Raw genomic sequence first — 12,003 nt, 5'->3', positions numbered from 1 at the left:
TTTTTATGAAATGTCTTTTTTTTTTTTTTTATGAATTGAGACAAATCAGTGTTCTTGGCCAATTGCATTGCATTGTGGTCCTGTTGGATCACAAGTCTTTGCTCTAACTGAATCCGGTTCTTCTGAAGGTTTGCCTTTATTTGTGGTGTTCTGGATGTTTCCGTTTCACTAAAGTGTGGCATGAAGCAGGTTTAGTGGCTAACCTGGGCTGCGTTTCCCAAAAGCAACTATGGTCACAAGTTCCGTCATTACCAATAGAGTTCAATGGAACTCACGACTATAGGTAGCTAACGATGGTTTTGGGAAACGCTCCCCAGGTAAGTGAGCCAATCCTGGATCCTCTCTGAGTTTGTGTGTTCCCAAGGTCCTGATTCAAGAACGTGTTTGTAGGTTCCCATTATGTGCTGTATAGAGAGCTGGGGATCACGAATGATTCCTTATAGAGATATCACTCACTCTCTGCTGCTTCACATTAAAGCACACTGCACAGAGAAATATGAGATCAACAAAATCAGATTGTCATTGTAATGTTGTTTTTCAGCCTTTTAAGCTATAATTAAATATATTTGTGTTTTTCTTTGTAGGCCTTAAATGAGTTAATCTGCAGTGTGGAAGATTTTCTTTTTAGCCAAATAAATTTTGATCGAATACTTTAAAAACTGCTTAAAAAATTCTGCTTAACTCATCCCGATTGACCGGTGGAAGATTATTATATTGTATAATTTGAGCTGTCAGGTCAGATTTCACGGGAAATGTGGTTTCATTTGTGTTTGTGTGGTTATGTCACGTTCGTGAACACAGAAAATGGGCCTCGTGTGCGGCGAGGTGTGTTCTGATCATTTCTGCTCATAACTATACTCTAAAAAAAGCTGGGTTAAAAACAACCCAACTTCAGTTATTTGGCAACCCAGCGCTGGGTAAATATTGGACAGAACACATGCTGGGTTAAATGTTTTTACCCACCATGCTGGGTTTATTTAAATCAACTATTGTTTAAAAAGTATTAAAAATTACACACACAATTACTAGAGGCAGACACCAGTAATCAAAAGATGAACATTTATTATTAAGCAAGAACACCCATGGACAAAATACAAGACAAATTTGATTTATTTGGGTGAATACAGCATAGTTTACAATATTACATACATTTAAACTCATTTAACAAATATATTAGAAATAAAAATGTAACATTTAAAAGTAGCATTTTAATTTAAGTGTATTCATCCGTTCTCTGTAATCACCAAAATAGTGCTAATTCTCGTGCCGGTGTGTCACCGAAAATAGCTGAGAGGTGCCCATAAACGAACAGTTCTGAGATTAGAGAACATGTACACATCTTTACTTAAGAAACCAACCCTTAACCCACCTCTTTTAGAGAGCTACAGACCGGTTTGCCTTCTTCCTTTCATTGCAAAAACACTTGAGCAAGCTGTGTTCAGCAAGTCTCTGTCTTTCTCACACAGAACAACCTCCTCGACAGCAACTAGTCTGGTTTCAGAAGTGGACATTCAACCGAAACTGCCTTGCTCTCTGTTGTTGAAGCCCTAACACTGGCAAGAGCAGAGTCCAAATCTTCAATATTTATCTTGCTGGACCTGTTCCCTGCTTTTGACACGATTAACCACCAGATCCTCTTGTCAACCCTATTGAGAAAGGGCATCTCAGGAACCGCACTCCAGTGGTTTGAGTCTTACCTCTCTGATAGGTCCTTCAAGGTATCTTGGAGAAGTGAGATGTCCAAGCTGCAACATCTAGCTACTGGGGTGCCTCAGGGCTCAGTTCTTGGACCGATTCTCTTTTCTGTCTACATGGCATCACTAGGTTCTGTCATTCAGAAACATGGCTTTTCATATCACTGCTATGCTGATGACACTCAACTCTACCTCTCATTCCATCCTGATGATCCGACGATAGCTGCTCGCATCTCTGCGTGTCTAACAGACATTTCTTGCTGGATGATGGACCATCACCTTCAACTTAACCTAGCTAAGACAGAACTGCTTGTAGTTTCAGCTAACCCATCTCTTCATCACAATCTCACCTTCCAGTTAGGCTCATCTACCATAACTCCTTCAAAAACAGCCAGAAACCTTGGAGTTGTGATCAGCTGACTTTCTCAGACCACATTGCTAAAACTGCCCGGTCCTGCAGATTTGCATTATTCAACATCAAGAAGATCAGGCCCTTTCTCTCGGAACATGCAACACAACTCCTGGTTCAAGCTCTTGTTCTGTCCAGGCTGGACTATTGCAATGCTCTCTTGGCAGGTCTTCCAGCCAGTTCTATCAAACCTTTACAATTAATCCAGAACGCAGTAGCAAGATTAATTTTTAATGAGCGTTAAGCTAACTGAGACTCGGGTAACAATTTATTTTAGGGTCTCTTAATTAGTTGCTTATTAGCATGCATATTACTAGAATATTATTTATTAGTACTAATCATAGGCGTAATTTACGGGTGGGACATGTCCCCACCACTTTTTACCAGGCTCGATATTGTCCCCACCACTTTTAAAAAGTAACTGAAAAATAGATTGCGTAAGGTATGTATTAAAGGAAAAGCACCATCTACAAATCGTCACTCTTCATAATCTAATTCATTCATTTAACACGTTTTTCCGCCGGTCAGAAGCTTTTCAACGTCCTCAAAGATGAATATTAAGTCTCGTTGTGAAACTATCGCGAGATACGCGATATGCGTCATGGGATATGTAGTTTCCTTTCCCTATAATTAGTCTACAGATCCTGTACCTTTTTTTAAATGTATTTGTAGTCCACAATGTTAATACTGTATTTGAGTCTTACTCTTACCTCTACATTTTCTGCTCCCTGTTCTTGTTCTTTGTCAGTAGGCACATTTGTCTGATTCTGGGGAAAAAATTACTAGTTCAACCCAGGATCTAAATGTTTACATTTGCAATCATAAGCAATATTGGCATTTGTCCATCATTGAAGGCTGAATAATAGTTAAAGCACGTTTAGGCAACAGGACAATTCTATGTTATGACTTTAGTTCATAGTCCTTTAATTCAGTTTTGTATTAAATCCCAGCGCGCTCCAGTGGCCGCCAGAAAACATGATTAGCGACAGTATGTCTATATTCACGTAAGTTAAATATAATGTTTTCGTGTTAAGCAAAGTAACTTACTGTGCGTGGCTGCTTCACTAAAAAGCTTCTTATATCACTTCCACACTTTCTTTTGGACATTTTGTTGATGTTTTAACATTTATGCTATAGGTAGCAACATTTACCATTAACTAGCGTTTACATGTGCGGTGGGGAAGGAAAAAATAGAGCTTTTATAAAAACGTCATAAAAAAAAAGATTAGTTAAAACAATTTCATTTATTTAATTATTTAATTAATAAAGGTAGTTTAACCATTTTAAACACAAATTAACTCTCACTCATATTTTACACAAGGTTTTGTGTAGTTCAGGATTGGTTAAATTATTTGATTGGATGAGGAACATTTTGTGTGCTTTGTGTGCTCTTCCATGTTCAGCGCGTGCATCCATCACACCTGCTTTAAGCAAGTTGTCCGGCTGGTATTAAGAGAAAATATGCAAGTAATTCAAAGTAGAATGAATCGTAATACACACACACACACACACACACACAATTGTGCAATTAATGAATACGCTGCAGCTGAGCTGACCATGAAATGGTAAATTCACCATATTTATCTTGCGTATTTTGATTGATATTAGCTACCCTGGATGTGTTGTGATAAGCAAAACGTAACATTCACGGATGTTTATAGACATATTTGTGAATGTGATGCATGTGCACATCAAAGTGAAAATTAAGTGCATTTCCAACTCTGAACTCAGTCCGCAAGTAAATTGGGTTATTAAATAAACAAATAGCAAAAGAGTTGTGCGGTGTCCCCACTACTTTTTTCAAAGCAAAGTTACGCCACTGGTACTAATTAAGCACATATTAATGCCTTATTCTACATGACCTTATTATACATCCCTAATCCTACCCAATACCTAATCTTAACAACTACCTTACTAACTATTAATAAGCTGTAAATTAAGAATTTATTGAAAGAGAAATCATAGTTAATAGTGAACAAGTGTTCCTTATTCTGTATTCTTATTCTAAAGTGTAACCGAGACTTGTAATAGCACTTGCATTTCATTGCTCTTTTGTTGGTTTTGATTGCTTCCATTGTCCTCCTTTGTAAGTCGCTTCGGATAAAAGCGTCTGCTAAATGACTAAATGTAAATGTAACATCAAATTAAACCAGGATGGATTACTGACCGGGCCAGTGCCCAGGGGCCCTTGACTTCCAGGAGCCGGGAGGGGCCCTGGGCTTTAAGGCTGCTCGATGAAATTTTCGTTAAACATCTTTTATGTTATTCAACCGGGTTACACTTGTGGTGTTCCCAGTCAAAAATTACCTTGTTATGCAATATTATCACCTAATATTGGTATCAATCTTTTTTTCAGCTTGTTTTCTTTCAATTAGGACTGGTTTTGTGATTATCTTTGGAACTGATTTATTGTAGGCCTCATTAATCTGAGCGTTTTTGAGTGAAAAAAAACATTATTTGTGGATAATTTTGTCAATATTAACTAAAATATGATAAACATTTGCAATTTATCACACTAGTATGCTCTAATGTTTAACCAGGAAATTTGTTTTGAAAAGCTTTTTTGAACAAAAAAATAAATAAAAAAAATCACTTGTGGTGTTCCCACAAAAAAATAGCTTCTAAATCTATTGTTATGCAATATTATCACTAAATATTGGTATCAATCTTTTTGTCAGCTTGTTTTCTTTCAATTAGGACTGGTTTTGTGTTTATTTTTGGAACTGAATTTTTTGTAGGCCTCATTATTCTGAGTCTAAGTACCTCAGTTTTTGAGTGAAAAAAAAACATTATCTGTGGATAATTTTGTCAATATTTAACAAAAAAAAAGAAGAAAAAATGCACTGTTTTTCACACTAGCATGCTCTAAATGAAATATGGTTTTAACAAGTTCACGTGACAGAGTTGGCAAGATTTTCTTCTGTCGGGGCCGAAACGATATAGTTTTATTTTCCGATACCCGTTTAACTACACTTGTAAGGCCCTGCAAACCTTGCCAAGAAGGACGACCAGCGACAAGAAGCAAAATTATAACTTGATCTCCGGGACTAAATTCCTGACGCTCATACCAGCTCTTCATTTTCAACTGTGCTTTATCTAGATTTTCACCAGCCAGTTTGCCTGCCAAATATAATCTACATGGAAATCCGTTAACATAATCCAAGAGATTTACAGGCGTTTCAGGCTCAATCACGTTATCCATCAAAAGGAACAAGGGGCCTCTTACCTTATGACCAAACACTGAGTCGTTAGGGCTGAAACCAAGGCTCTCTTGAACAACCTCGCGTGCTGCTAGCATCAACCACAGGAGTCCCTCTTCATAGTATTTACTCAGTTCGTTACAGTATGCACTCAATAACTGCTTTAACATTTGATGAAAACGCTCCCTGGCTCTCAGGATGATATGGGCTGCTTTTATGATGATTCATATGCAGCTGTTGTAAAACTTGAGCAAACATATGAGACGTGAAGTTTGTTCCTCTGTCAGTTTGAATAAGTTTTGGGATGCCAAAAATTGAAATAAACTGGGACAAGGCTTTTACCACAGACTTAGTGGAGATTGTTCGCAAGGGATATGCAGCGGGATGAGTCGACTGAAACATGACAGTTAAAATAGGCTATAGGTAGAACCCATTTTGGATGAACGTAAGGGGACAACACAATCAATAGTTAGATATTCAAAAGGGTTGCTCACAGCAGGAATGGGATACAACGTTGTAGGCGTCAAGACATCATTAGGTTTACCGACCAGTTGACAAATGTGGCACGTTTTTATGAATCTCGACACATCTCTTTTTAATCGAGGACAGAAAAAATAGCGCATTGCGCTATTGTAGGTTTTCTTTACCCCTAAATGCCCAGCTATGTCACCATGAGCCGTTTTCAACACCAAATCACGCAACACTTGTGGAATCACAATATGGGTTCACCCATAGTACGATCGTTACAAGGCGTCCATTTACGAGCTAAAACACCTTTATTCAGAAAATAACCAGAAGCCACACTTTCAATTTCATCATTGGACTTAATAGCCTCGAACAATGCTGTTAACTCAGCGTTTTTCCCTGAGCCAAAATTAACTCCTCACACGAAATTGTTGGCCAAAGGATCAAAGGGAGATTTTTCTACTTCACCTTTATTCTGGGACACATTTTTTCCAGTACTCATGGCTCGAGTTACCGCACAGGAGATGAAAACATCAGGAAAATATTGGACACTCTTATCTGCCTCTGCAGACAAATTTGGGGTTGTTTTCACAACAGGAGGTACAACAGCATGCCAAATTATTTCCTAAAATTAAATCCACGACTTCCACGGGTAACGAAGGTCGTAATGCAATCTCAACTTCTCCATGCACAAGTTCAGACTTCAACTGAATTCTGTGCAAAGGAGCAGAGAATATTTCTAACCCTATTCCTTGGATCAGAACGCTATTATCTGTAATAGATTCAGAAGAGAAATTCAATTTTGAGTCCAAAATAAAGGATTCTGAAGACCCTGTGTCGTGCAAAATCTTAACAGGTACTTTAACAGGACAGTTAACTAAATCCATTTGGCATTTGGATCTATTTTTATAATAGGCCAATACTCTACCTTTGTCATCGGTTGGTCTTGATTTTAATAGTTACGCTCTTTTTGATAACCACTGGAATTGTTATGAATCAACGCAAACTTGTCCGCTAAAACTGCCACTTGAGCCGCTGTTTTCACCTTTGGTTCATTTATGTATGTCACGATTCATTCAGGAACAATATTTTTTAACTGCTCTAAAATTAAGTCGCAAAGACTGTCAAAAGAATCTACTCCTAACAAAGTACACCAACGATTTAAGTGACTTTAAGCTCTCACGCAACTTCCACATGAGTTTGTCTTTCTCCCTTTCTCCATCCCCGATGGTAAGCTTCAGGGAAAGTTCATAAGCTTTTAAAATTTCGTCTTTCACAATCTTATAATCCCTTCGATCTACTGGTGAGGATGAAATAAATGCTTCTTGAGCTTTACCCTCCAGAACACTTTGTAATAAAAGAATGCGTTTGGCATCATTCCAATCCCGATCATCAGCAACACTTTCAAACAGAGAAAAGAAAGCCCCGGGGACATATCCCCAATGAAGACCTCAACTAAAAATAAAACAAAATAACTAAAAATATAATAAAATACCTATCTACATAATACTATTATTGTTAGAAATTGCAACAACATAAAAATAGAAATATAATACATTTATACATTTAAAATTGTAATTAAATCAATAAATAAACAATAATCTCCTGGCCAGAGGAGAACAACTACACTACTGCGGTTACTGAAACCACGTCTTCTTTCTTTGCGTGAACATTTATGCAAATATTTCCACATCGTGACGTAGACATGTGGGGGCGTGTTTGAATGAGCCATTTTAGGGGGCGTGACAGAGTCTTAATTTTGATAAAGAATATATATCTCTTTGGTTTTGAGACTTTAGTCTTTGCAACTTCAGGGATCTTATCTATGCACAATCATCTTGTAACACTCCAAAGAGAAAGGAACACTTGAAATCACATCATCTCCGTTGATTCCGCGTCCCGATCTGTTTTCTTTTGGGTGTTGGTATGATCCCAACAAGACCGCAAGAAAACTTGTGTATGTGTTACAAATCACATTTCTTTTGAAATTGGTTAGTGTTCAAGTCAAGTCAAGTCAAGTCAAGTCACTATTATTTGTATAGCGCTTTTAACAATGCAGACTGTGTCAAAGCAGCTTTACATCAGCTTGATATAGAGCTGGGTGGCTTTATATCAGCTTTACAGTATTTAGACCTCGTAATAAGAAAGAAATAATGATGTAACAAGTACATCGGGTGTTTTGGGAAGTGTTCCCGGTTCCGGTTGACCTAATTAATGCAGCCTAACAATTCTTTAATGGATTAGAATTATAGAAATGTGATAGTGTATTATGTGTAAACCAGGTTAAAGAGATGGGTCTTTTAAAAAGATCCAAGATGGCGGCACGATCAGACGCAGCGACTGCTCCGGGTCCCAAAGACGGTGCTTTTATGTCTTTTAATGTCGTCTGTTCGTCTCCAAATAGTGTCAGTTTACCGCTAACTCATAAGGAAATCACCCCAAAACTCATCTATGATCGCCAAAGTCTTTTGGATATCGGCAACGTATACAAACACCAACTCTCGCTGGCGGCTACTGAGAAGCTACGCGGCCTTTGTTTACTGCTGGAGCCGGACCTCGAGACCGCGGCCTCGCCTACTGACGCTACCCGCACAACGCAGCGTCGCAAACGGTGTGAGAGAGGACGGAAGCGCGGTAAGCGCGGAGGTATACGAGCTAGGCTAAGAGCTAACCCCACAAGACCGGCTCTTCCAACACTCATGCTCTCAAACGTCCGCTCTCTGGAAAACAAACTGGACTTAATTCAACTCAGTCGGTCTACACAGCATGAGGCAAGGGATTCTTGTGTGTTTGTTTTCACCAAAACATGGCTAAACGACAACATCCCGGACTCTGCCATTCAGCAGCACGGGCTAACCAGCTACCGAGCGGATAGAGATTCATCACTGTCTGGTAAGACACGCGGAGGTGGCTTGTGTGTGTATATCAACAAAGACTGGTGTAACAATGCTGCGGTATTATCAAAACATTGTTCATCGCTGGTGGAGTTTCTGTTTGTGAAGTGTTGACCGTTCTATCTGTCGCTGGAGTTAACGGTCATTGTTATTGTTGCGGTTTACATCCCCCCGTGTGCAAATGCTAAGGACGCGCTTCATGAACTGTATAGCGCCATCAGTGAACAACAAACAATTAACCCCGACAGCTTTTTCATCATAGCCGGTGACTTCAACCATGCAAACTTAAAGACAGTTTTACCAAAGTTCTACCAACATGTGAACTTTGCAACAAGGGGAAACAACACACTGGACTTTGTTTACACAACAGTTAAGAACTCTTACAAGGCTGTACCCCGCCCCACCTCGGGTACTCCGACCACATCACTGTTATGCTAATCCCAGCATATAGACCAAACTCGCCAAACCGGTTCAAAAGCAGTTCACCGTATGGCCAGACAATGCCACCTCAGCACTGCAGGACTGCTTCCAGGACACAGACTGGAACATGTTTAAAGAGGCAGCCACCTACAACAACCACACAGACCTCCAGGAGTACACTGAAACTGTGACTGCTTACATCAACCATTTTTATTCACGGTTTGAAATGCAGAATGACACACCTGCACAAAAACTGGCCACACCTCCCAATGACCGGGCGCTCTGTCTGTCTCCAGCCGACGTAAGGAAGACCCTATCTAGGATTAACCCACGCAAGGCTGCGGGTCCTGACAACATACCTGGCCGTGTTCTGAGAGACTGTGCTGCACAGCTGACAGATGTCCTAACAGATATCTTCAACACCTCGCTGAGTCAGGCAGTCGTCCCCACATGTCTCAAATCCACAACAATCATACTGGTACCAAAGAAATCACCTGTGTCCTGTCTAAATGACTACCGTCCCATAGCACTGACTCCAATCATGATGAAGTGCTTTGAGAGGCTAGTCATGCACAACATCAAAACCAGCCTCCCCAACACACTCGACCCGCTCCAGTTTGCACACCGTCCAAACCGTTCTACGGACGATGCAATTTCCTCCACCCTCCACCTGGCTCTTACCCATCTAGAAGATAAAGACTCCTATGTTAGAATGCTGTTCATTAACTTCAGCTCGGCATTCAACACAATAATCCCACAACAGCTCATAAATAAACTAAACCTGCTGGGCCTTAACAATTCCCTTTGTAATTGGATCCTGGACTTTCTAACCGGAAGACCTCAGTCAGTCCGTGTTGGCCACAACATCTCGAGCTCTACCCCACTAAGCACAGGTGCCCCACAAGGCTGTGTGCTCAGCCCGCTGCTCTTCACACTGCTGACCCACGACTGCACTGCCAAGTTCAGCTCCAACCACATCATCAAGTTTACTGATGACACAACAGTGGTAGGTCTCATCAGCAACAACGATGAAACGCACTACAGAGAGGAAGTGGCACAGCTGGCTGAATGGTGTGGCACAAACAATCTGTCCCTCAATGTGGGGAAGACAAAGAAAGTTGTGATGGACTTCAGGAGAAACTCCGTTGACCACCCCCACTGACCATCGACAGCTCGACTGTGGAGAGAGTCAGCAGCACTAAATTCCTGGGGGTGCACATCACAGAGGATCTCACCTGGACCACCAACACCATGTCACTCTCCAAAAAGCCACAACAGCGCCTACACTTTCTCCGCCGGCTGAAAAGAGCAAGTCTCCCTCCACCCACCCTCACCACATTCTACAGAGGCACCATTGAGAGTGTGCTGACCAGCTGCATCACTGTCTGGTACGGGAACTGCGGTGCTGCTGACCGCAAGACCCTCCAGCGGACAGTGAACACAGCTGCAAAGATCATCGGTGCCCCTCTCCCCTCCATCCTGGACATCTTCCTTACACGATGCTCCAGCAAAACCAACAGCATTGTGAAGGACTCCACCCATCCCTCCCACAGTCTCTTCCAGCTCATACCATCAGGAAGACGGTACTGGAGCATCAGAGCCCGCTCCGCCAGACTGCTCAAGAGCTTTTTCCCCCAGGCTGTGAGAGCCCTGAACTCAAATCACCCCCCCCCCCCCCCCCCCCTCTGAAACCCCATGCAAACACCTACCTCCTGAAACATGGATCACCCCCACCCCAAACACACCCCCCCCCCCCCCCCCCCCCAACCTTACCACACCAAAGAAAAAACTGTATGGAACTTTTTTGTGCAATTGGAAGTGTGCTACACACAGGTGAGTGGGCCTGTACAAACCACCTGTAGTAACACACTCTCCTCTATGAGCACTAGACACTTTACACACACTGCTGCGTGTACACAATCCCACAAAAGACTCAGCAATATATGTTTACATGCTCATGCACTACAAATCATCCTGCTCTGTTCCCCAACCAGCTGCTGACTCAAAATGTCTCTCTTTGCACACGTACAGTATTTGTGAAGCATTCGTATAGTTTGTATTTTTTATCTTCTATTTTTTAGTTTGTATAGGGTAAATATTTATATATAGTATACTTCTAGTTAAATCTGTCAGTAAGTTAGTTGTGTATAGGTTTATAGTGTTTTTTACTTCATTGTTGTATGTCTGTATTTATGTAGCACCGTGGTCCTGCGAGGCATGACATCTCGTTCCACTGTATGTCCCCACATGTAGCAGAATGACAATAAAGCTCAACTTGAACTTGAACTTGACTTAATCTAGATTTAAGCTGACAGAGTGTGTCTGCTTCCCGAACAGTGTTAGGTAGATTGTTCCAGAGTTTGGGCACGAAATAGGAAAAGTTTCTGCTGCCCGCAGTTGATTTAGATATTCTAGGTATTATCCAATGGCCACTGTTTTGAGATCGCAGCGGACGTGAAGGACTATAGTGTGATAAGAACTCACTCAAATACTAAGGCACCAAACCATTCAGGCCCTTATAGGTAATTAGTAAGATCTTAAAATGTATACGATGTTTTATAGGGAGCCAGTGCAGTGTTAGCAAAAGTTTTTGGTCCAATAATTAACACCTCTGTTTTTTTCTGAATTTAGCAGTAAGAAATTGCTAGTCATCCAGTTTTTGATATCAACTACACATTCCGTTAGTTTTGCAAATTGGTAAGATTCATCAGGTCGTGAAGAAATATAGAGCTGAGTACCTAGTGTTTGTAGTTAAAGACCAAGACAATTTTCCAAATAAATTTTAATAAATTACTTAATAAAAAAACACATTGCTGGTTACGTTTACACTGTAAAATTAAACAAACACTGCTCAGTTTTCATATGATCCTGATCTATAGAGACTAAAAGTAACACTGAAGCAGTGTTGTAGTTAGTGAAAT

The sequence above is a fragment of the Barbus barbus genome (genome assembly GCF_936440315.1).
Source record: "Barbus barbus genome assembly, chromosome: 30".
NCBI lineage: Eukaryota > Metazoa > Chordata > Actinopteri > Cypriniformes > Cyprinidae > Barbus > Barbus barbus.
The sequence above is the reverse complement of the archived record's forward strand: the minus strand, read 5'-3'. Positions refer to the sequence as shown.